This window comes from Myotis yumanensis, unplaced genomic scaffold (assembly GCF_028538775.1).
Source record: "Myotis yumanensis isolate MYYU_CA2020_CCGP unplaced genomic scaffold, mMyoYum1.0.hap1 SCAF_3, whole genome shotgun sequence".
Taxonomy (NCBI): Eukaryota; Metazoa; Chordata; class Mammalia; order Chiroptera; family Vespertilionidae; genus Myotis; species Myotis yumanensis.
This window is the reverse complement of record NW_027223754.1, coordinates 88,637,467-88,664,670: the sequence shown is the minus strand read 5'-3', so window position 1 is coordinate 88,664,670 and position 27,204 is coordinate 88,637,467. Positions and strand designations below refer to the sequence as shown.

General features: G+C 39.5%; 1 long non-coding RNA gene and 1 other non-coding gene across 2 annotated transcripts in view; one reads left to right on the top strand and one right to left on the bottom strand.

The window, feature by feature from the left end:
- Window positions 1-1,598: 1,598 nt before the first annotated feature.
- The window catches only part of LOC139005081 (uncharacterized), a 185,924-nt gene continuing 160,318 nt past the window's right edge, over window positions 1,599-27,204 (bottom strand). Inside the window, exon 3 of the long non-coding RNA XR_011470641.1 lies at window positions 1,599-1,676. This is a non-coding gene — a long non-coding RNA (uncharacterized lncRNA). The remainder of the gene's footprint in view (window positions 1,677-27,204) is intronic.
- LOC139007892 (small nucleolar RNA SNORA29) lies at window positions 23,512-23,645 on the top strand. Its single transcript, XR_011471026.1, has one exon. It is a non-coding gene; the product is annotated as a small nucleolar RNA SNORA29 (small nucleolar RNA).

Genomic DNA, 27,204 nt, shown 5'->3' with positions numbered 1-27,204 from the left:
TACTTTTTCTCCATAACCCATATAATGATCTTCATAAGCCCCTATCCTCTAAAGCAAATATGGGGAAAAAAATCCAGCACACTTCATTTGATGCAACAATTACAGCAGTCCCTTTAACTAACTGCTTGATCTATTTGGGTAAAATCTCCTCTCCCTCCCAATTCTGATGGTGGTGGTTGGAGGAGCAGCAATGATCATATATGACGACAGTGTGATAGAGGAGGAAAGGGGGGTCTAAGAGCCACATGGGTTATCTGGATTCTCACTGAATTTCTGCTGCCAAGCAGCTGGACTGAACATCTCCCTGAACTGATGAGCACAGAGGCATAGAGGGCCTGTCTCGCCATTTGAGGTCACATGCTGGCCCTCACTGCTAGGAACTTATGATCCCAGCTATTTATCTCATCTTTAAGCCCTTATTCAAATTGAACTGTGTCCTGTATCAGGGCTTCAACTTTCACCAGGATCCTAGGCATCTCCACTCCCTTGGTCATAAAGCAACTTGAAAGCCCTTGATGTACAGGACCAGAGGGTGCAGAATTGTCAACCCTGGCTCCTAATACCACTGTATTTACTCGTATGCCATGCTATCCATAATACCAAGACCATACTATAATTTTCCTGTAGGCTTCAGTCTTTACCACACTGGTTCAAGGAGCAAAAGCTTCTTTGGCTCGCCCATTTCAATATGGATAATACTTTACAAAACCACACAAATTTCCTTGTTCCATGCTGGGCCCTAAGAGAAGAGAAAAACACGGACTCTGACATCTGACTTTTTCCTTATTTCCATAACCCTCCCAGACTGGAAGGGCAAATTTTGCTTATTTCTCTCTACATCATGTCTTCCTTCTACCCAAGGGCAGCAAGACCCTTGACTCAGCCTACAGAGACAGAACAGGAATCTTCTGAACACTTCCAAAGAAACTGAATGATTTGAGTTCTCCAGACCAGATCCTTGATAGATCACTCATATTTTATAAAGCTCCTTTCTTTGGTCTATTGAGCCCATCATTCCAATAAGTGTGAAGCTCCCATAATATCAAGACTTACAATAGATGAAAATACATCTGAAAAAATTTAATATTGCATTTCCATTGCAAATACTTTTGTCACCGTTAGAGTCAAGAGTCTACATGCCACAAATGAACTCAATACATAAGCTTTTATAAATCTATCAAGTCAAGAAGACTTGGATTGACTGAGTTTTATCAATAATGGGTGGCAAACAGAACAGCAAATTCAGATCCTGCCACTTAAACCATATGAGCCCTGCCTCATCCTCTGCGAAATCCTTTATTGAAATGTGAAAAAGTTTTATAAATTTCAGTGTTATTACATACAAGACTGTTTTTGAAATCATTAAAATTCTTGCTTCACTAATTTATAAAATTGTGTTACACAGACTAACTTCTTAAATATTGCTGGTCTAAGGCTAATTTTCACAGCTATAGAAATCCATCATCTCACTATTATCACCAGCAGCAAAATTATTATTATTATTTACTAGTTGAAATACATTTCTTATTTCAGCAGCTAGGCAGCTTGACATTTCTTCTTCTTCTTCTTCTTCTTCTTCTTCTTCTTCTTCTTCTTCTTCTTCTTCTCCTCCTCCTCCTCCTCCTCCTCCTTCTCTTCCTCCTCCTCCTCCTCCTTTTTGTATGTTGCCTAATAATCTGAGAAAGAGCAAAGAGATTTTTTAACCAAATTTTATGCAATGCCATAGGACAACGAGTTATATTTCATTTATTCAGTCTGCCATTTGAAATAAATATTGCTTCATTTTTCAAACACTGAAGATGTTCTAGTATTCTAGAATTTCATCAAAATCTGATAAGTACAAAGAAATTACAGAAACTTCTGTTGCTCTGAATGATTACTATAGAGTATAGGACTTCTAGTGATTTTTACTATTAAGAAAAGCCATATACTTCCTAAACTTGATGATGTTAACAAAGGCTAAAATAGTTGGCTGACAAGAGCAAAGCCTACCCTTAATAAAACAAAAGTTGTGCTCATGCAACTCTTGAGAGCAAACAAATCCTAGATTGAGTTAGGTAGTCCCTTTAAACTCATTTATCTGAGCTCTGAAAAACCATCTCCAGCCATACTGACAAGCACACTTAGTGTGTGTGTGTGTGTGTGTGTGTGTGTGTGTGTTAATTTTATTTTATTATCTAAAGTATTACAAATAATAGTACATATGTCTCCCTTTTTTCCCCATTGACCTTCCCCCAGCCTCCCCTACCCCCAGCACATGCCCTCACCCCCACCCCCCAGTGTCTTGCATCCATTGGTTATGCTTATATGCATGCATACAAGTCTTTCAGTTGATCTCTAACCTCCCCCTGCCCCACCCCGCTCCAAGCCCTCCCAGCCTTCCCGCTGTAGTTTGACAGTCTGTTTGATGCTTCTTTGCCTCTGTATCTATTTTGTTCATCAATTTATAATCAGTTCATCTTTATATTCCACAAATGAGTGAGATCATAAGGTATTTTTCTTTCACTGACTGGCTTATTTCACTAAGCATAATGCTCTCCAGTTCCATTCATGCTGTTGCAAATGGTAAAAAGTCCTTTTTTAGAGCAGTGTAGTATTCAATCATGTAGATACACCACAGTTTTCTAATCTACTCATCTGCTGATGGGCATTTAGGCTGTTTCCAGATCTTAGCTATGGTAAATTGTGCTGCTATGAACATAGGAGTGCATATATCCTTTCTGATTGGTGTTTCTGTTTTCTTGAGATATATTCCTAGAAGTGGTATTACTGGGTCAAATGGCAGTTCCATTTTTGATTTTTTGAGGAAACGCCATAGTGTTTTCCACAGTGGCTGCACCAGTCTGCATTCCCACCAGCAATGAAGAAGGGTTGCTTTTCCCCACATCCTCGCCAGCACTTTTCATTTGTTGATTTGTTGATGATAGCCATTCTGACAGGTGTGAGATGGTACCTCATTGTTTTGATTTGCATCTCTCAGATGATTAGTGACTTTGAGCATGTTTTCATATGTCTCTTGGCTTTCTTTTGAAAAGTGTCTGTTTAGGTCCTGAGAGTACTAAATGAGGAATTCACCAGTCAGGACTGGCCAACCAGTCTTGAAGCATTAACCAGGGAAGGCTGTGGAAGTGAACATTGTTACCTCGCTCAGAAAGAAATCCCTTTGAAGGTAATGAAGACACACAGGCAGAGGGTCTTTGCAGAAGTGTGAGCTGCAGAACCAAATGACTGCATCACTCTCGAGATGTGCAGAATGATATTCTTTTTAGAAAAAGAAATCTCTTATCTCATTCATTGTCTTCCACTACTATGCCCCCTCCATCTCCACCCTCAAATAAAATACCCAACAAACAAAATATCCAACAAATTTCCTCTGTTGACACTTGAGGGCAAAAGTGGGAGTCAACTGGACTGATAAACTATCAGGCTTAAATATAGTTTACAGAGAAAACCCTTTTACTCAACAGTGGTTCTCAACCTTCTGGCCCTTTAAATACAGTTCCTCATGTTGTGACCCAACCACAAAATTATTTTCGTTGCTACTTCATAACTGTAATGTTGCTACTGTTATGAATCGTAATGTAAATCTCTGATATGCAGGATGGTCTTAGGTGACCCGTGTGAAAGGGTCATTTGACCGCCAAAGGTGTCGTGACCCACAGGTTGAGAACCGCTGCTCTGGGGGGACCCTTACCTAGACTTTTCAGGAATTCATTTTGATTAAAATATAACTGTAGCAAGATAAATCTATGGCAGTCTACATAGTTTTCTATCACCACAAAGTTAATGGTGAAAAAATATCTGACCATATTGTAAATCCATTAGAATAAATTAATGGTTCCACTGACACTCAAAATAAATATGTGCCTGTCACAAATGTAATTAAATAATTCAGTGGAAAAATTAAATGTTGAAACAATTACCCATATGGTTTAAAGTATTATGAAAATATTATGGAAGAAAAAAATGGGAGCTGTTATTTATAGAACATGGGGATTTTCATGTCTTAGGCTTTTTTTCATATTCTTTCATAATAAAAGAAAAGAGAAATAATATTTATGAAGTGCCCTATATGTACCATTGAAAACTTTCATATTCATCATCCCATTGGATTATCATAACAACCTTGCAAGTTCCTTTTATTTTATTTTTTCACATGAGATAAAGGTATCTGAAGGAAGCTTGGAGATGTCAGATAACTTGCCCAAGATCACATAATAATCAGTGACTGAGTTAGCATTCCAGTTAACCCAGTTAAGGTCTGTGCAACTCCAAAATACCATGCTCTTCCATCTTTATCACCGAGCCCCTCACCTCAGCTCTCCATTCCACATTGCCTCTCCGTAGAAGCCACAGACTGCAGCTTTCACCACTCTGGTGTTGCCTTGTTCCCTCCCCATCCTACAGCAGTCAAGAAATGTAGATTCCTCTTCCTGGCCCAGTGACTGTATCCTTGCCTTCTAGTTAATGTTTAATGTACAAGTATAAAGGAACGGTAATGTAAAAAATAATAATTTAAAGAAAATAAGAGGCGAGCAATGCAATTGGGGGCTCTCACAGAGTCTACAGAAATCTGCCTGTTAATAAAAGTCCCTAGTGGTAAGAAGGTACTGGGAGGGCAGCCAACAGTAAGTGGGAGTGGGTGTGGGAAAATGCAAAAGAAAGAAGGACAGATGCTGAAAAAAAGTGGCCATATGTAGCAAATTATAAATTCTCTGGCTGCAAATATAATTTCTGCAAACCCAGAGCCTCTTAAGGGAGCATACCTCAGACACACTGCAAGAATCACTGGGTAGGACTTGGTGGATGCCCAGACAGAGTCACCAAATTATAGTAACACTAGAGGCCCAGTGCACAAAAATTTGTGCACTCAGGCAGGGAGGGGGGTCCCTCAGCCCAGCCTGTGCCCTCTCGCAGTCTGGGACCCTTCGGGAGATAACGACCTGCTGGCTTAAGCCTGCTCCCAGGTGGCAGAGGGCAGGCCCAATCCCTAGGTGCAGCCCCTGGTCGGGCTCAGAGCAGGGCCTATTGGGGAGTTGGGGTGCCGCCCCCTGTCATGCACAGAGCAGGGCGGATTGGGAGGTTGCAATGCCACCTTCAGTCACGCTCAGGGTAGGGCCAATTGGGGGGTTGGGACACTGCCCCCTGTCACACTCAAGGCAGGGTCGATGGGAAGGTTGCGGTGCAACACCCTGTCACGCATAGAGCAGGGCCCATCAGGGGGTTGGGGCGCTGCTCCCTGTCACTCACAGAGCAGGGCCAATCAGGGGGTTGGGGCGCTGCCCCCTGTCACTCACAGAGCAGGGCCCATCAGGGGGGTTGGGGCTCCGGACCCTGTCACACACAGAGCAGGGCCCATCAGGGGGTTGGGGAGTTTCCCCCTGTCATGCACAGAGCAGGGCCGATCAGGGGGTTGAGGAGCTCCCTGCTGTCACTCACAGAGCCGCAGGGCAATCAGGGGGTTTGGTCGCTGCCCCCTGTCACGCTGATCCCGGTGCTGGGAGGCATATTACCCTTTTACTATATAGGATAGAGGCCTGGTGCATGGGTGGGGTCCTGCTGGTTTGCCCTGAAGGGTGTCCTGGATCAGGGTGGGGGTCCCCACTGGGGTGCCTGGCCAGCCTGGGTGAGGGGATAATAGCTGTTTGCAGCTGGTCACACACCCTTCAGGGTGGGGGTCCCCACTGGGGTGCCTGGCCAGTCTAGGTGAGGGGCTGAGGGCTGTTTTCAGGCTGGAGGGTGACTGAAGCTCCCAACCGCTCCTTTTTTTTCTTTTTTTTTTTTTAATTCTGGGCCAGCTTTAGCTCTGAGGCTTGGCTCCAGCTCTTAGGCCTCAGCTGCTGAAAGCAGGTATCTGGTTTGTTTGGGTTCTATAATCAAAACACTGTTTCAACTCCAGCTCTGAGATCCCGGCTGGCTGACAGCAGGTTTCTGGGGTTTTGTTTAGCTTCTATATTTGTAACAATGTTTCAAACTGCAAGCTCAGAGGCCGGCAGCGACAGGCAGGGAACGTTGGAGTCCTCCGTCACTGAAGCAAGCAAGCCTCATGTTTGCTTCAAGCTGCCTGGCTGCTGGCCACCATCTTGGCTGGCAGTTAATTTGCATATCGCCCTGATTAGCCAATGGGAAGGGTAGCGGAGTGACACCAATTTGCATGTTTCTCTTTTATTAGTGTAGATGTGAATCTTCTCCAGGATTGATATGGCTGTGAGTAGTGGATCTGGAGACTGACAATGTGGTGTTAACAGAGGTAATGATATTATTCAGGGCTGTCTCCCAATCCCAGTTCAGCTTCAGCCTGTAAAAAAAGATGACACCCTGGCTTAATCTAAACCTTGAAGGTTTTTGGAAATGACAAAAATATTTTATCAACCTAAAATTATGGTCATCAAATAACACAAACTTAGAGAGAAAGGGAATTCCTGTGCTCTGAGTCATAAAGACCACCTTATGCAAGAGCATGCACCATTGGCACTCCTCCCCCAAGAATGCTTTCTGCAAAGTAGAAGCCCAGAACTATTTTGTGTGGTTTGAAAGCCCCTTACCCACAAACTACTTCTTCCATGACCTGGAAACAACCTGAAATTCCCATCACTTTCCCCTGTGGAATGAAAACCTTCTAAGATCCTTGTTAAGACATAAACATTATCTTGGAGAATTAAACCAAGGAGCTAATGCAATCTATAAACACCACAAGTGAAACAATTTTTATTAGAATGGTTCATATTACACACCAGGAAAGAGACAGTGATTTCCAGGATTCAAAGTAAAAGATACCACTATTGCTGATGCCCTAGCTGGTTTGGCTCAGTGGATAGAGCGTCGGCTTGTGGACGGAAGGGTCCCGGGTTCAATTCCGGTCAAGGGCACATGACTGGGTTGTGAGCTCGATCACCAGTAGGGGGCATGCAGGAGGCAGCCGATCAATGATTCTTTCTCATCATTGGTGTTTCTATCTCTCTCTCCCTTCCTCTCTGAAATCAATGAAAATGGTTTTTTTTTAAAAGACACCACTGTTACCAAAGAACAAACCAGGTCTAGTGCAGCTCTATTGTCTTCTTTTTATTAAGTCTTTATTGTTGAAAGTAATACATATGTCACCTTTTTTCCCCCATTGACCCCTTCTAGCCTGCCTCTACCACCCACCCCAGGCCTTCACCACCCTATTGTCTGTGTCAATGGGTTATGTATGTATGCATATAAGTTCTTTGGTTGATCTCTTCCCAACCATCCACCCTCCCCCGCCTTGCCTCTGAGATTCTGCAGTCTGTTCTATGCTTCTATGTCTCTGGATCTATTTTGTTCATCAGTTTATTTTGTTCATTAGATTTCACATGTGAGTGAGATCATGTGATACTTGTATTTCTCTGACTGGCTTATTTCACTTAGCATAATACTCTCCAGGTCCCTCCATGCTGTCTCAAAGGGTAAAAGGTCCTTCTTTTTCACTGCTGCAGAGTAAACCATGGTGTAAATGTGCCACAGCTTTTTTGTCCACTCATCTACTGATGGGCACTTGGGCTGTTTTCAGATCTTAGCTATTGTAAATTGTGCTGCTATGAACATAGGGGTGCATATATTCTTTCTGATTGGTATTTTGGGTTCCTTAGGATATATTCCTAGAAGTGGGATCACTGGGATCACAATACCAGATATCAAGTTATACCATAAAAACACTGTGTTCAAAACAGCCTGATACTGGCACAAGAACAAGCATATAGATCAGTGGAATATATCAGAGACCCCAGAAATCGACCCAAGCCATCACATCAATTAATATTTGACAAAGGAGGCAAAAACATGCAGTGGAGTCAAGATAGTCTCTTCAATAAATGGTGTTGGGAAAATTGGACAGATGCATGAAAAAAAAAATGAAACTAGACCACTAATTTACACCACACACAAGAATAAACTCAACATGGAAAAAGATTTAAATGTAAGTTGTGAAATCATAAAAATCCTAGAAGAAACCATAGGCAGCAAAATCTCAGATGTCTCTCATAGCAATATGTTTACAAATAAATCTCCTAGGGCAATGGAAACTAAGGAGGAAATAAACAAATGGGAGGACATTAAACTAAAAAGCTTCTGCACAACAAAAGAAACCATCAACAATATGAAAAGAGAGCCCACTGTATGGTAAAACATGTTTTCAGTGATAAAGGTGTAACATCCAAAATATATAAGGAACTCATACAATTTGACAAAAGGAAGACAAACAATCCAATTTAAAAATGTGCAAAGGATCTAAATAGACACTTCTCCAAAGCAGACATTCAGATGGCCAAGAGACATATGAAAAAATGCTCAAAGTCACTGATCATCAGAGAGATACTAATTAAAATGACAATGAGGTATCATCTCACACCTGTCAGAATGGCTACCATCAACAAATCAACAAATGACAAGTACTGGCCAGGATGTGGAGAAAAGGGAACACTAGTACACTGCTGGTGGGAATGCAGACTGGTGCAGCCACTATGGAAAACAGTATGGAGTTTCCTCAAAAAATTAAATATGGAAAAGTCCTGTTGTCTTTATACCAGCACACTCACAAAAGAAGACCACAAATAAGTGAAATCCAGTGCAACAGCAGCTACCACATCATAATAAGCCTCTATAACCCAACATCACTGTTCTTACCACTTACCAGCACATCTTAGTATTATCTAGCAAACTTCAACATATATTTCCTACATTTCTGTCTTTCTCTTCAAAGTTTTGCAATGAATCTCAATAATAGGGGAGGGAGGTATGGAGACCATTACACTAGTACTGGCCTATAGAAGAGAGGCTTTACTTCTTTCCACCTTACAAGCTCCCCATGCACAACAAGGACTTCCCTGTTGGATGCCCCAGCACTCTGTACCCTAGGACCACAAAATTTTCAAGAAAATCAATAGGAGTTCTCTCAACTCTTATATATACCCTGTATAGAAGACAGGATTTGTTTTGACATTGACAACTTTTCAGCAACGTTTTTGTTAGGTAAAGTGAGCCTTTATTATATTGTGTTTGTGCATGTTTTCACCTATTTTTGATACACATATGAAAATACTCCCAAACTTTGACTTGCCTTGGATACTAGGATACCCAAATGCTCCATATACCTCACAGAAACCAGTTCATCCCAGGTTCTTACCTATAAATGGTTTCCAATCTCTTTACCTTTTTCCTGCATATTTTAGGGTATTATAACTATGCAAACTATTTGAAATTCTTTTTGAAATTAAGTAGTGTAAAACTCATAAAATAAATAATAATAGGGAAGTTTACAAACCATATTTCTCTACATGCAAACATGCTATATAACTGTGTGGTATAGTAGAAAGCATGCTGGGAGGGGAGACAAGGAACCTGGGTCCTGGCAGTAACCACCACTGGCACAGCTCTGAGGCCCTCAGGGCCTGTGTCTTATGTCTGCCTGTGTGGTGAGAGGTGCTAGGTGGGGTATCTCTCTGAGGACCACTCCAGATGCCTGGTTATATACAATATTTGGAAAAATGTATTAAAAGACATTTTGTCATCTTTCTAATTATTCACTTCAGAAATATTTTTCATCTAAAGTATGTGTCTAAAATGAGTAGCAGAGACAAGAGGTGATGACAACTCTTGCATCAGAAAATACTGTGGAAATAGAGCTGAGCAAACATCGGAAGCACCATGAAATGTGGAGGCACTTTTTGACTTAAGATTCTTCAGTTCACATACAGATCTGACTGACCACAAAAAAAGGTACTATCTTTTTGAACCTACAATTATCTCCATTTCTCCCCCTCTCTGTAATTATCAGCCCAAGTACAAGTTGATTGTGTTCGTGCTGCTGCATGTGAATATGGTTGATTGGCCTGTCAATGAATGAGCTTTGCCTAGACCAGAGGAAATGTTAAAAACACTGAACGGCAAAACCGGTTTGGTTCAGTGGATAGAGCATTGGCCTGCAGATTGAATGGTCCCACGGTCGATTCCGGTCAGGGGCATGTACCTTGGTTGCGGGCACATCCCCAGTAGGAGGTGTGCAGGAGGCAGCTGATTGATGTTTCTCTCTCATCAATGTTTCTAACTCTTTATCTCTCTCCCTTCCTCTCTGTAAAAAATCAATAAAATATATTCTTAAAAAACACACACTGAACAACTAGGATAGGGTCCCAACCAATCAGAACAGGCACCCAATCAACAGCACAGACACAGGCTGGCCTGCCACACAGGTGCACCTGGATGAAGGTGAGCTCTGTCCTGCACCAGCTCATTCTCCTGTTCTGTCTCCTCTCAGAGGAAGAAGGACCCAGAGATATGGTTGGGTTGGGCAGTTCTGGGCCTGGTAACACCAGCACTTCTTAGTGATAGGATCTATTTGCAAAGTGCTATCGTCTGCAGGATAGGCAACTTAAATAAGAAGACTGAATGCTGCTTTTAATATGGCCTGCATTTATCTATCTATCCTCTCTCTCTTTCTCTCTCTCTCTTTCTCTCTCTCTCTCTCCATAATATTATAATTACCCCACAAACAATGAAAAGCTAGATTCTTAATAATAGCTTCTTTCTAATTATATGGTTCCCACACACGGCCCATCCCCCTATCTTCACCCACCTGAAATAACTATCATTCTGAACATTGAAAATAATCCCATGTTCAGTACTCCCTTGCTTTGTTTTGTATAATTTTATAGCACTTACACTTGTTCAAAAAAATTATATTTTAATTTGGCTGTTTTCAATACTATAATAAGTGCATCAGCCATATTGCACTAAAGGCTATTTTTAATGTGACTTCCATTTTCCTATAATAAAAAAAATCATGCTAATTGTAGAAACTTTAGAAAACAAAAAATAAAGAAAGTAAAACATCATAATCCTGTACTGTATTTATTTTGGTCTCTGTCTTTTCAATGCACACATTTTTTTCTCACAAAATTGGAATCATATTACATAAACAGTAAATAAACAAGTAAATAGGCAATAACAAATTTTGATAAGTGAAATGAAGGAAATAAACAGTACAGTTTATTTCTGTGCAATAATAATGGAGTGCAAACCATTAAATTGTATACTTAATTGGGTTTGCGAATTATATCTCAGTAAAGCTGTTTTTGAAAAAGAATAATAGGCTGGAAGAACAGAAGGCCAACTTAAGGTAGACAAGGAAGAGTTCTAGCATATATTATACGTAAAGAGGTTGGAGGAACATTTGGCAAGTCCATATCTGAAATATATTTTATTTGTTGGTATGCACACTCTTTGTAGACCCTAACAACTTTCACTAATAATGTATTTTGTATCATTATTAATTATTGGCATTATTTTAAAACTATTTTCTTTAAATATTTTAAGGATAGTCACACCAAAACTCTAGAATACTAGATATCAGTATTTCATAAACAAACCATATTTGTAATCTGAGCATACAAAAAGAATAAAACTATGTGGATTTTTCTCAAATTTTTATGTTAAATAAACTATTTGGATAAATGATTTTAGAATTAGATAAGATTTCAGAAAAATTTTACTACATTCTGGCCAAGTGTGATGTTAACAGGCATCTTATAATGACAGTGAAATCACTTTTGCTATTACAATTACTAGTAAGTATTTCAGGAGCCCTAAAGGACTTATGTGTAGTACTTACCACAGTGTCTGTATGAACTGGGTAATTTCATCATCATTTTACAGGTAAGGACTCTAGGCCCTCGGAGGTAGACAATTTGTCAAAATGAATCATTGACAGCTAGAATGTCAGTTCATTATTACTGTGTCCACATAGCAGTACAAAATAGAGATTTTGCATCTACCAAGTTTAACAATCCAGCTTGCCGAAACCGGTTTGGCTCAGTGGATAGAGCGTCCGCCTGCGGACTGAAAGGTCCCAGGTTCGATTCTGGTCAAGGGCATGTACCTGGGTTGCGGGCACATCCCCAGTAGGAGATGTGCAGGAGGCAGCTGATCGATGTCTCTCTCTCATCGATGTTTCTAACTCTCTATCTCTCTCCTTTCCTCTCTGTAAAAAATCAATAAAATATATTAAAAAAAAAAAAATCCAGCTGAATAATTCAACTTGATTGTCATCTGAAATCTGACAATGTACACAGGTTGATAGAAAATTGCAGGTGATAGAGACCAATATAACCATACTAGTCAAGACTCTTTCAATTACAGGTATTATACCAGTACTTTTAAAAGGAGAATGTATATTGGAATCCCCTAATTAGAAAGTCCAGGGACATTCCTGGTTTTAGCTGTTACTGTGGTATAAATATTATTATCATTGGGAACCTGCCCCTTTTTCTCCATCCCTTGCCCATGCTTCCTCTGTTTTGACTCATTTTCCAGACTGTTCCTTCCCGGGAGTAGCAAAGAGAGTCCCTCGAAGCTTTAGACTTATATTGTCTTTACAGCTAATGAGCCAGCAAAAAAACTATACCTCATCCCAGATAGCTTAAGCAAGAGCTCCAGAGCAGTCTCAGACAGGTGGCTAAGCCATGTGTCCACTCCTAAGAACTATAATCAGGTAGGTAGAATACTTCAATGGCCGTGGTCTGGATCATGGTTTGCAGCGGTTCTCAACCTGTGGGTCGCGACCCCTTTGGGGGTCGAAAGACCCTTTCACAGAGGTTGCCTAAGACCATCGGAAAACACATATATGATTAAATATTGTTTTTGTGATTAATCACTATGCTTTAATTATGTTCAATTTGTAACAATGAAATTGGGGGTCACCACAACATGAGGAACTGTATTAAAGGGTCGCGGCATTAGGAAGGTTGAGAACCACTGGTTTAGAGGGTGGAGTCAGCCCCATCAGAACCTCAAGGCCCAAGTATTGGAAATGACTGGAACCCACAGGCAGACAAAAATCGTGCCCACCACAATGACTACATCAAATATTACTACTCTGGCAATAAAGACTGGAAATTTATTGTGTCATGTCTCAACTATATGGACAGTGTTATTAATCTGAGATTGTCAATGACTAGTCTTGAATCATAGCCAAAGACAAAGTTTAGGGAAGGCCTGCAGGGGCCACCGCAATTCTGAATTTAGATGAAAAATGTTTGCTATGGGATGTATTTGAGTGCTAGTCTTAACTCCTGGTCTAGCGTATGTGTCAGCATGCATATCGGCACAACTCCACTACAGCTTCCTAACTAAGGATGCAATGTTGTGAAATTCAATGAAACAGACATCTTGGAAGCATTCATATTCTTTTGATGTACATGTGAAAACATTAAGATGAGACATCTTTGGATATCTTTTTGGCATCTTTATGTCATACAAAGGACCAAGATTTCTGCAGGCTATAAGTACCAGTGTTGATCGTCTTAAACTTTAATATAGATTTATCTAGATGTTATATTATTTGTTTTCTTAATTCTGTATCACCATCCAGTTAAGGCAAAAAAATATTCTTTTCAACAATTCAGAAATAGCTGTATTTATAGCTTTAGCATATAACTGAGTATTTATCATGAATCTCATCACAAAAATGTAACTTTTGAAATATATATTCTAGAAAATCAGAATATCTCTATTGCCAGAATATTCAATATCTGTACAGTGCCTCCTAACTAGGATTATAATGTTCAAATAAGGGAAAATGGACTTCTATTATAAACAAACAGTGTTAACACCATTACCAATTTGAACAGCATACCCTTGACTTTTCTAGTGAGAGAGGAGGCTATGATGAGGGAAAGGGGTTCCAGTTTGAGCCTAGGCTGTATCTAGTGCTAGAATTCAAACTTCTGGGGTCATGTCTAAAAAATAAATGAAGCAACTGACTAGACTGTATTCACTTGAGGGACAGAAGTGAGAAACAAGTTAAAAATAATTCACTGTCAGGTGAAAACATTTGCATAAGCTTGGCTCAACATCAGTGCCCTAGTCTTAGGGGGCACAGCACGGTGCCAGACTAGCAAAAAATAGAGGGGTCGGGGAGGACACAAATAACATCACTATAAAAGGTTTTCTGTTGAAAATGATGGACTGGACACACACTTGAGAATTTGTTTCATCCCAAAGTCATACTAAAATAACAATAAAGAGGTTTTCTTGATGGCATAAGCCCATGAAGATAAATGTCAAGAAGGAAGAGGTGATAATAGAAAACAAATTCAGACACTGAAAAGCTGATGAAAATATGGTAACTGGCATTACAGGACAAAGAAAGTTGGATCCTAATGTGGCATTTGGGGAAAGCCCAGAAGCAACCCAATTTATACCTCAGATCCTACAAAAGGCTTGGGCATCTCTGGAAACAGAGGAAACGGGCAGACTAAAATAGGTTTGTTTAAAATTCTTCAGGCCCCTAACCTCCCCTCCCCCAAGATGACAAAGGCTTATTCTCTAGAGAGGGTAAAATAGATCTCTGGATTGCAAGACAAGTCATAACTGAGGGTGGGCGTGCCATATTGAAAACAGGAAGATGAAGTAAAAACAGGAAGACATTGAGACTCGAGGATCTTTTTTCACTCAGTTCCCATAACACTAACAGTCAGGCTTATACCCTCTGGCGGGAGGCTGGAAATGCCTGCTCTGGGAAATCTAAGCAGCCCAAGAGAAAAAAAACTAAAGTTATTTAACATCAGAAATTCACCCTACCAACTGCCCAATAAAATCATCCTCAAAGAATTTCAAATCAGCTTCTGTTTCCTTGTATTTGCATATGAGCAGGCAATTAAGCCTACCAGGTATTAGAGGAGAACTTCTATTACGAAAGACAAATACAAAATAAACAAAAAGATTATCAGTAATAATCTCAGAGAGAGAAGGGAAAATATTGCCCTTAAGGGAAAAAAAGGAACCTGATGTTTTAAAGTATTCAAAGAACAAAATAAAGAAAATCTTAGATATTTATGTGACATATATATATACACCATCTAGATATTATAAGTGTTAGGTCTGATCAAATAGCTGAATTACCCCTCCCCCGGGAACTGACTTTTCAGGCCATTTCACTATGGACATTCCCTTTGGCTGAGACCACACTTTACTTGCTGAGACCACATTCCATTATCTCTCCCCTTAGGACCTGCACAGAGAATTCTCCGCCCAGAAAAAGCCCGCCAAAAGTCCTTTAAAAATCGCCCACTACGTCACTGGGTGCTGGAGCCATCCAGGCTCAGCCACCTGGTGTGCGGATGATCGAATAAATTCGTAACCCTTCACCATTCTGGCCTCGCGCATTCCTCCTCCGGTGCCCTAACAATAAGCAACCATAGAAAATCTTATAAATTCTTCCTCTAAGCAGCTAACCAAGTATGCTGCTTCATGGACATGCTGGAGAGGAAGGAGAGAGGTGCTGCAGAGGATGTGAAGATGGAAGAGACTGCCACCCAAGGAGAGTCACTGTGTCCTCTGGAATCTGGATAATGATGGCAAAGAGTGATCTGCATCTCAACAGGAATGACTGAGGTGCTCTGTATTGGAGTGGGGCCCACTTTGGGTCACATTCTAGGAGCTAACTGTGAGCTCCAGGAAGGCAAGAACGGTGGGGTGCCTACTTGGATTGTATAATCAGAGCATTTCAAAGGCTTGGTTCTAGCCCTTGTGTCAGGGAAGCTTCATTGGCATTGAGCCACTCAGAACACATAAACTCCCCTCCATTCATACAATGGTCAAGGGTTACTCATAGCTTAGAGGGTTGGGAAGTGTTCATCAGTATTATTCTCATGGCACAAGCATGATTCCACGGAATTCTTCAGGGAACAGGCCAGAGCATGGGAGCAAATAAGAGGGTATGCTCCAGGGGTCTGTGGTGGTGAACACAGAACTGGGGGATCAAAGTTCAAGGCATGGCACATGTAAGCTCTCTACCCCCTCCTCCCACCAGCACTATAGATGCATTTACACCGTGCAATGTGTTTAAGATGAACATCAGAGGCAGATATATCATATGTCTCTGTAAAACTTATAAGACAATCATGCTTGTGGTTGAGTCCCAATTCATGCAACCGAAAGTAATTTCAAAATAATGCAAACAGCATGAAGGACATACATAGATCCTATTTATATGTCTTAATATCACCTTCTTCCTTTTCCCTCTATTGCCTTCACATACTAAAACTTCTCCCAAACCTCTCTCCTGAGTACTTAATCCTGAATGCTCTTTCAGCCCTTGCCCTTGCCCTTGGATAGTTCACCTCCCTTCCCCCAGGCTCAGAAAAGCAGGATCCTGCAAGAAGGGAACAAGTTTAAAAACTGGAAATGTTCTTATGTTAAAAAATTTTATTCTGTCACATTCCAAAAAGGAAACATGAAAGACATTAGCCAAAGAATTCTTCTAAGTGTGTGTGTGTGTGTGTGTGTGTGTGTGTGTGTGTGTCTCAGGAGAGATTAAAACATGTCTGAAGACAATGTTTTGGGTATACCTTCATTCTATAAACTGGCTTTAGGATAAAAAAATGGCTACCAAGAGAAACTGTGGAGAGTGATGAAAGTATAATTCATAACCTGGTCAAGTCTGTTCACACAGACAGCTCCAACAACAGTACAAATACAATAAATAACTATATTCAATATCAATAAAGCCAAGCTAAAGTTGAAAAGGAACTTGAAAAGTCAAAAACCCTGTTGTATGAGATAAATTCTCTCCAGTGGATTGAAAGCCAGCTTCGGGGGAAGTCCACAGAGAGAACAGATGGCTAGAGATATGACCACTGGCTCACATTGTCTACTTCAAGCTTGCTATGAACAACTTAAAGAGAAAAGAAAAACCATAATAAGGCCAGGTTGATTATATTTCACTTGCAGTTCTTTTTTTGGTGAGGTTATTCTTTCCTTTAACTTGACCACACAAATGACATGTGGTTTTGTTTATCATGTTGTGAAAGGAAAGAAAACTGGAGCAGGGGTGCAAAGCAGAGAGGACAGTGGTGTGAGATACTGCCGCCCTATATCAACATGAAGTCAAGTCCCCAAGAACACATGCAGACCATACAAAAACACAGTCTCCATAAAAGGAAAATTTTTCTCTTAACATTAAATGGGTCTTTTCCAAGTTGTATGCAATAAGCAAGTATTACTTTTATAATCAGAAAAAAATTTAAATATTAAATGGGCCTTCCTTCTTTGCAGCTTTAACTTCTAAACTGTATGCATGCAACATTGCTAAAAATTTCTTAATAGTTCTAACATGCTAGTCAGTGAATTCCTTAATGACAGTATCAGTGCTTGAGAGCTTTCAAATGGCTGTGGCACTATTTGGAGGAATGTTATGGCACAAATTCAGTGTCACAACTATTCTGTATAAACTTAAAACATGTTAGATCAGGCAGATATCACTCGGACATCATGCCCAAAGTATTACAATAGCAACAACCTGTAATAGTTGTTCCAGGTTCAACTGACTGATAACTTGCCTGTCACCAACTTAGCAGACTAAGGCTTCCTGCCCAGAAACTCCTGAAAATGCTTAAAATTTGACCATTCAAAGAGAAAATACAAGAGAAGCAAGTGGCAAAAGCAATAGTGAGAACAAGAATAAGAGTCTATCTTGCAGGTTGTTGTGGTATTTTCCTTGAAAGAATAATACTTTGCTCTTGAGAAACTTTCATTCTAAAAATAACGAATGCAACTAGGAACACACAGTCCAAAATAGATGGAAATATTCAGAGACTGAAAAATAAATATATGTTGACCTTTATTCTATTAGGCATGTTGTCAATAAGTTTCCTCAAGACAAGACCTTTCTCTTTCTCATTAGCTTCCCAGTTGTTCCTAAAGAGTGAGATGCCATCCCACCCCCACAGCTTTTCCAAACACTAATTCATTCCAAACTGAGGGAAGGCTAGCTGGTCAGAACTAAGTCCATTGCACTTATGTGTGAAATTAAAGATTCTGTTGACTCTTACTTTCCTTTTGAACAGCAAAACAATATTCCTCTAACCTTGATTTTTTTGTTTCACATTACTATGATATATATATATATATATATATATATATATATATATATATATTCACTTTTTCAGGTTATCAACTTTTTGTGTACACAGAATTGTATTAGAAGAAAAAATATATGTTCACTCTTTTAACATTGCTTGGATGTACTTAGTAGTGATTTCTTGAGTCATGAGATTTGTGTAAATGACACTAATATTTTGTGTCACAACTATCTATATATATAAAAGGCTAATATGCAAAGTGTCCCCTTGGGAGTTTGACTGGGAGACCAGGAGTTTAATCACTCGCTATGACATGCGCTGACCACCAGGGGTGGTGCGGAACCATCAGCGGCAGCGGAGGGGCACTGAGGTAGATAGGGAAGGAGGAGGCAGGGAGGGGGGGAGAAGGAAGGGAACCTGATTGGCCCTGATCTCAGGCCAGGCCTAGGGACACTACCCATGCACAAATTTCATGCACTGGGCCTCTAGTTCTATATAAAGTTAAAACATGTTAGATCAGGCAGATACAGGCATTAAGGAGAAGGCAATAATTAGTGCCAGGGTCCCTGCTTGGAAATGCTGTTGCTAGCATACTTTCTTTTCAGTGAATTATACTGCAACATGCATTGAATTTTGACCATGGACTACCTCAAGTATATATGAACTATTGTGAACTATTTTTTTCTATGAAATTTTAAAAATAGGCTTTAAAGACCCTCTTCTGAACTTGCATAAATTCCCATTCTTGAAGCTCTTTCTAAAAAGCATTCTAGCAGGTGGCTCAATGCTGTAGAACCAGAGATAAGGTCCTTTAATGGCACTCCTGAAGTGCATCTATAATACACAGAAACCAAAAGGACAAGAGCAAGAGGGAGACCTGCCAGTCCCAACAAATGTGTCCTAAAGCCACTGAGCTATCTAGACTATTCCCGCAAACTAATTCTCAGCTAGAGAACACAAGGTTGAGAAACATCATAAGCTGCATGTGATTAGAATATTGATACACATTAAAGAGCAATGGATACACTGAAAATAAATAATAGGGTGTATGTAAACAAAAGCATTTGAGGAATATCAAATGGAGAGCCTTCCAAAATTTGTGTGTGGTCTGCACCATGTTTTCCCAATTTATTAGTGCTGTTCAAATATAACAGTAGAATCAACTCAATGTGTGTCCTGGAAATTCCAGCCCCTTTTCCAAAAACCACTCTTTTATTGTCACCTCAGACACTGCCATCCTAATCAATGTCATATTTCAGACAATAAAATGACAGAGGGAGAGAAAGAAGAAAAACTTATTTCTCAGAACATAACCACTACTATTCCCACCACCTCTAAATTAGGATTCTTGCAAAGTTACAACCTTCCTCTGATCTGAATCACCTCAACTTGGGCCTCATCCTGCATGGCTGGGTGAGGACATTTTTCCAGTGTTACATCATAAGACACATTAGTTGTCTACATTTCTTCACCTCTCACTCACTCCTCAACCCATTCCAATCTGGCCTTATTACTCCACCAAAACAGATTTTATTAAGTACTCCAAGACCTGAGATGACCATGTGTCCAGACCTCATTTTATTAAATTTCTCAGCAATAGTACAGCCTGGCGACCACTCCTCCCTCAAAGCCCTCTCTTCCTTTGGTGTCAGTGACATCTCTCCTGGTTTGCCTCCCAGCTCTCTGCCATTTCTCTTCACTCTCCCTTAATAACTCTTTCTTCTCTGCCTGGTCTTAAAATGTTGAACTTATTCAAAATTTGGTCATAGAAGCTCAATTTTCTACTCACTCCATATTCCTTCCCTAGGTGAACTTTCAACATGCATGGCCACCACTCTGCACAGTTCAGGAGACACTATTTACACCAGAGTATATGTAAATGGCTCCCCCTCAAGTTGTACAGTGCATGGCTTGTGTGGTCATAAAACAGTTCTATCCATATCTATGGCTTTAATTATTATCTATACATCAATGATTGCATAATGTATATCTTAGATCAAGACAATGACGAAACTCAAACCCACATATACAACTAACAACTTGAGATCCACTTGTTCTTCTCAAAGGTACTTCTAATAGCATTTCTAAAATTGAATCCATGCTCTTCTTGGACAAATATGGTCCTCTTTCAGTATTCCCTATGTGGATGAATGGCACCAACATCTACCCAGTTGCCCAGCCTAGAACCTGAATGCATTTTGTCACTGAAGCATCAATAAAAGATCTATTTGCATGTTTGTCTATCTATCTCCCTCCAGTATGATGTAAGCCCTTCAAATTTTGGAAACTCTGTTATTCACCATCACATCTCCTGAACTAAAGGGATGTATGGAATATGACATTTGTCAAATGCAATAATAAAGTCCTATTGATTTTAGCTTGTATTTACCTCTCGCGTCATCTCCATCACCAGCCAGCAGCCTTGCCTAAATTGCTCTCTCAAGTTTCTCCCCTTTTTTTAATTAATGCCTATTCATCTTTCAGATCTCAACTCAATATCATTCTCTCCGGGCACTTCCTCCAATGCCCCAAACTGAGTCAGGCCCCTTTATATGCTAGCTTAGTTTCTTACTTGACACTTCTTTCCCTATGTTTTCTACAACATTTTTATATTTTGTCCAACCTCTGTCTAAATCATTCTTCCCTCTTCCATTCCCTCTAAATTTTTCCTTAACTCATCCAAAAATGTAAATCCCAGGTACTGAGACTCTTGAAAGAAGATATCTAATAAGTAGTTCAGAGAAGGCTAAGAGACAAGGACATGCAAATATATATAGATATGCCTAAGCGACCATTATGCCCGAATGACTGGAACGACTGGAATAACCAGTCAACCAGTTGCTATAACATGCACTGACCACCAGGGGGAAGATGCTTAACATAGGAGTTGCCCCCTGGTGGTCAGTGTGCTCCCACAACCAACCTCCTGTGACCTCTCCCCCTAGCCAGCCGCCCCCCCCCCCTCCATCAGCCCAGTTGGGGGGCCAGCCAGCCAACCTCCCACTATCCCTCCCCCTGGCCAGCTTGCCCTCTGATAGGCCTCGATTGCTGGCCAGGCCAAAGGACCCCACCCATGCATGAATTCATGCACTGGGCCTCTGGTAAACATATAAGAAAGTATGTAATATCTGCCATATATAAATATGAAAGAGCACAGAAGAAAAGGTGATTAACATCCAGGTAGGGGTGGTCTCACTGAGTTGGTTTTGTATAGATCTTTCATTCTTACTTCCTTTCAGATATTCAATATTCAGGACATTTGTGAAAATTGTTGAAATTTTTAATATTTTCTTTTAACCCAACCCTTAAGGTCAGGTCTAGACAATTTGAATCTGGAAGACATTACCATCCATCTCCAAGACCTCCCCTTTGTATGGACTCACCACAATCTTGAATGTCTTCATTCTCCTTTAATTTCTGTTTACTTTCCCCACCTTAGTTTTTACCCATTCTTTCCTTTCTCTTTCTTCAAAAAAGTAATCTATTGCACTCACTCCCAGTAATGTGTTAAAAGTTATATCTTCTTTGAGTAGGTAAATTTAACAAGAGGCTCTTAAAATTGCTACCCAAAAAATGAGTCTCCATATGAGTGGAAGTTCTACTTCAAACCCTTTAATTCACAACAACAGACAAGACCTTGTATTCTGCCTGTAAGTAAGGCCGACATTGCCAAAACAAACATGACTTTCCAAGTTTGCTGACTGTGTGTGCTTCTTGGGTTATTTCTCTTTCCAACAAATATGAGAACAACTTGAAATAATCATTACTTTTGCAAAAGAACATTACCTATTGTGAAAAATATTAAATTTCAGGAAAATCTGACAACCCTCACAGCTCATCTGTGACATTTGCCTGGACTGTTCTCCCACTCTCTATGTGCTTTGACCAACTCGTATACTTTATTCAGCCTAAGCTCAAACAAATTTAGGAAAGCCTTTCTCTTCTTCTGACTCTCATTCTCATGTGCTTCCCCTTCCAAAATAGTTACACATGTGTAATTACTTGTTTAATCTCCGCAAGAGATGGCTATGTCTTGTCTTCAACTGTATCCCCTGGCTTAACTGAGTGCCTGGCACATAAAAAATCCTCAAAGCCAGTATTTTTTTAATTGAATTGCTATCTGTGCCGTATACATGCTTCTATTGCTGCAGCCATCACACTATATTGTAATTAATTTGTTTTCGTGTCTATCTATTTCTCTTCACAAGTCTCTTAAAAGAAACCATAAAGTATTCATTTTTAAATCCCCAAAATCTATCACATTGCCAGGGCCCTCAATAAATGTAGAAAGAAAAAAGAAAGAGAGGGAGGGAGGGAGATCTCACTGGTTGACATTTCTACAATTCCAATAAGGTCTTAATAAAAACAAACCAATATATCTATAGGGAATTACAATAAACATTGCAAAAGTCGAAAATAAGACTTTTGGGGGTTTTTAAATTTTTTTTTTATTGATTCAGAGAGGAGGGGAGAGTGAAAGAGAGATAGAAACATCAATGATAAGAGATAATAATTTTATTGATCGGCTGCTTCCTGCACACTCCCTACTGGGGATGCACCCACAACACGGGCATGTGCCCTGAGTAGAAATCAAACCATGATTTTCTGGTTCATAGGGCAACACTCAACCATTGAGCCATGCCAGCTGGGCAAGACTTTCAGTTTTTGAAGATTCAAAGATTCAGAAAATCTTCCAATTTTTTGGAAGATTCTTTAGTCAGCATGTTTACCAAGACCTATAACATTTGATTACTCTCCTGTGAAAAGAGAAGAGAAACCTAACATTTCTGACCATCTACAATGTTCCAGGTGCTTTACATACACCATTATTAGTTCAGCAATAGTCTGAGTATTCATTGAGTTGCTACTAGGTTCCATGCACATGACCCTGGGGATCAAAGATTTGTTAGTATCCATTTAAAATATATGATTCCTAGAACTAAACATAGTATTTCTGTTGTATTCTGACCAATGCAGGGGTTTGGGATGCTCTGTCTCTATTACTTCAGCCTAGGATTCCACTAGATCATATCACAACTACAGCCTTTGCGTTCCTAACAGCACTTGTGGTTAACTAACTCCTCATAATATCATTACAATTTAGACACCCTCAAGTCAGGTTTTCCCTAGCTTGGATTGGGTTAATCTAAGTGGAATACTTTACACTTTTTGCTTTACATTGATTTTATCATCTCTCAAGCCTGTCGAAAATATTTCATTCTTGAATTCCATCATCAAACATAAGACTGGCAGCCTGAAACCACAGTCTCTTAACTTCTCTAAACAGGGCCGCCACAGTGAACAACTTCAGGGGGCCCCATTCATACCATAGTCTATGCAAATGGAACCTTCTGAAGTTGTGTAGTGGCTCAGGCTTGGGATCTGCAGTTGCTTATCTATAAAATCAATGGGTTGGACCAAAATCTCATACAATAATTTTGGGTTCACTTACACTTTTGATAAATATTCCCTCTATGCTTTTATCCTATTTACTGATTACTAAGTAGGAGCAAAATGACAGAAGCATGTGTGTGCCCTAGGTCTCATGTTATATACTTGGGAGACAGCTCTAACTAGGTCAACAGTCACCCTTCACTTCCTTTAGAGCACCATGGGCCTTCAAGAATGTGGAAAACTTCCCATTTGACTACCACATTTTCTCCTAATAGATTTTAGTGGCTATGCTTATGGGGTAGATTAAAATTGCCATAATCTGAAGAGGGAGGATTTATTTGTGTCCTCCTATATGAAATGGCTGAACAGAAAAAAAAAAAAAAGAATGCGAAAGAGAACAAATTGCCACTTCTGTGTTACACTGAGCAAAATCCTCATGAGCTATGATGTGTAACAATATGAAACATATTCAGAAAATCCCTGAAAAAAGAAAGCTGATTTACATTCAATCAATCTTATCAACCAAGGGAATAGAATAACTGGTCTGAAAGTCACTGATATCTGACGTTTTGATCTACTGTGTGCCTTTCCCTTTAGGTTTTGCTTGGGCTAACATCCATAATAGCAAAACCTGGTTGGCTTTTCTGAAAAACACAGGGAATTGCCATGTACCATAGTGCTGGTTGGAGATGAAACCAATAGTACTAAATGCCTTTAAGTTACTATATTTCTTGAAAATGAGTAGTAAATTAGCAAATAATGAAAGGAGATATGATAAATGTGCTTTTATCTATAAAAGTCAAAACTTGGGCTCAGCTGGTGTGGCTCAGTAGTTGAGCATCAACCTATAAACCAGGAAGTCATGGTTCAATTCCTGGTCAGGGCACATGCCCAGGTCACATGCAGTGTGGGGCATGCAGAAGGTAGCCGATTCATGATTCTCTCTCATCATTGATGTTTCTATCTCTCTCTTCCTCTCCCTTTCTCTCTGAAATCAATAAAAAATCATTTTTAAAAAATAATTCAAAACATGGATGTGCAAAAGCCCTATCTACAACAGGAAAGACCTTAGTGGATTCAAGAACCAGGGTGGTAGGAGAATAATGGGAGATAAGCCAAGACGTACCAGATGATACACATTTGTAGGCCATGTTAAGGATCTTGGGCTTTATTCCAAATGTGATTGAATACCATTATCCAACAGTAGAAGAATGGGTTAGTAAATTAGGTGCCCCACATCAGTGATTTCCAAAGTGTATTCTAAACAGTTATTTGTGGAACAGACATTTCACTGTATATATTTTCTAAGTTTCATGTAAAAATTAATTTGAAGAAAATGTCATTTTTTCTTTTTCCTTAAAATATATTATAGGCTTTGAAAAATCCTACAGTAAAGGACATGTTTACTTTTACAACTTCTCAAAATTATCTGACCTCAGAGATGTTTTATTTTCCCCAAGTAACATCAGTTAAAATCCCAAGAAAACTAGCATTCTAAAAAGTATCTTTTGGTAAACATTGCTATATACTACTATACATTTGATCATATATAGAAAGTCCATAGGAAAATACAAAACATATGATTGAAACCATACAAAAATATGTATGCATGAGAAGGTAACATGCAATAATTAAAAAATGTGTTGCTTAGGATGACAGATTCTCAGTGATTTTTTTCCCTACTGTATTTCTTTAATTCTGATATTAAATCATTTTTTCAATTAAAATTAAAAGTAATAAAAATTATTAGCTATATTTTGAATGTACATGAAGTTTTGCCAATTCAATCAATCCATGGGCTGCTGCACAAACTTCACTTCATTAGTGTGTCTAGAGACTGTGCAAGCTACACATTTTATGATGGAGAAGAAACCAGTCAACTTAATACCAGTTCTAATCCTCTTGATGGCAGGTTGATCTAATTAACATCTCTTAATTGGGTGAAATAATTTAAACCAAAACACAGCTTGATTCATACCATATTTAACTACAGACTTTTTTCATGGGATTCATGGAATCCTCTGAAGTTACCTTTCAATCCAATTACTATACAGAAAGCCATTTCAAAGAGTATTTCATATGTACCAATCAAAACCTTTTTATAACTTTGGTGTTGGGGCCAGAAATTAAATCTTGTATTTTCATTCACTCAACAAACATTATTGAGACCACTAGATGATGCCTAAGAACATAAAAATTTAAAAGATAAAAATTCTTGTTCAGGCCCTGGCTGGCTTGGCTCAGTGGCTAGAGTGTCAACCTGTGGACTGAAGGGTCCAGGTTCGATTCCAGCCAAGGGCACATGCCTGGGTTGCGGGCTCGATCCCCAATGGGGGGTGTGCAGGAGGCAGCCGATCAATGATTCTCTCTCATCATTGATGTTTCTATCTCTCTCTCCTTCTCCCTTCCTCTCTGAAATCAATAAATACATTTGTATTTTTAAAAATTTAAAAAAAAATTCTTGCTCTGACCGGTGTGTTCAGCAGTTAGTGCCTCGGTCACACACACAAGGGTCACAGGTTTGATTTCGGTTAAGAGCACATACCTGGATTTCAAGTTAGACTCTTGTCCCTGTTGTGGCCTGTGGCCAAGGCAACAAATCCATGTGTCTTTCTCACATTAATGTTTCTATCTCTCCCTCTCCCCCACTCCTTCCCTCTCTTCCTTCCACTCTCTCTGAAAAGTCTCTGAAAAGCAATGGAAAAAATATCCTTGAGTGAGGATTAACAACAACAAAAAAATAGATTAAAAAAAAAGATGAAATTCTTATCCACAGTTAATCCTCAGTAAGTGATACAGACATGAAAAAAAAATACAGAATAAATACTTTATCTTTGTTATATATTGGCATATGTCAATACAAAGAAGAGATAAGCTAGTTCTTCCCAAATAGGGAGACTGGGTCAGAAAGGCTTCAAAGATGATGAAATGTTTGAGCCACATCTTCAAAAATGAGCAGTTTTCCAAGCAGATGAGGTTGGGGGCAATCTAAGCAGAGGAGAGCATGTACAAAGCATAGATGTGTGATCCAGCACAAGTACTAGGTGGGACATAGGAAGAGGGCACAGGGAAATCTGCCACAGATCCATCAAATAACAAAGATTAATAAGTGACCAAGACTTAGCACCCACTATAAAGCAAGAGTATTTTCAGAGAACTAAGGAGGAAGGCACAAATTGCAGTCAACTGAAGAGTGAATGGTCTCAGGAAGCACACAGTCATTTGTGAGGTAACATTTTGACAAGTTATATTCTTAACTCAGGTAATAAGCAGGTGCTTATGATGGGATTCTGTTGTGCATATAATCATACAAAATCTATTTTGTAACTCTGGGCTTTTAATGCATGGCACTAACAGAATCAAAGTATAAATTATTCTTATGATTTCAAGCAGCTCATCCTTTCACTTCTTTATAAACATCTAGTGACCTGGTGCACAAATTCATGCACATTAAAAGGAAATTAATTAGAAGAAATATTTTAATATTGCTATTTGCCCTTTATAATAGAAGTGTCAACCAAATTCACAATTGACTATGACAGATCAAAACACACATGTGCGATTGGTGCCAGCAAGAGCTTTATATATATAGATAAACTTGCTTAATTAGACCTGCTTTCTGATTTAGCTAAACTTTTTCCAGCCCAGTGAAGCACCCCAACTTCTCTTTCAGGTAATTGTCAGCAACACAGCAGTAAATATCAACACAAAGCAGATTATTATTATAGATCACACAGGGAGAACAAAGGATAAAATATTTAACTGCAGCAGTGAGAAAATCTGAAGTCATTTTCAAGGTCCACCATTTCTTACTTCTTTTCAGTCAGGTCAAGTTTCTAAGCTTTCTAAATCTCCGTTTTCTGGCTAATGAAGAGAAAATAGGATCCCACCCAGTCTCCTACCTACTCCAGGACTTCTATGAAGATCAAATGTG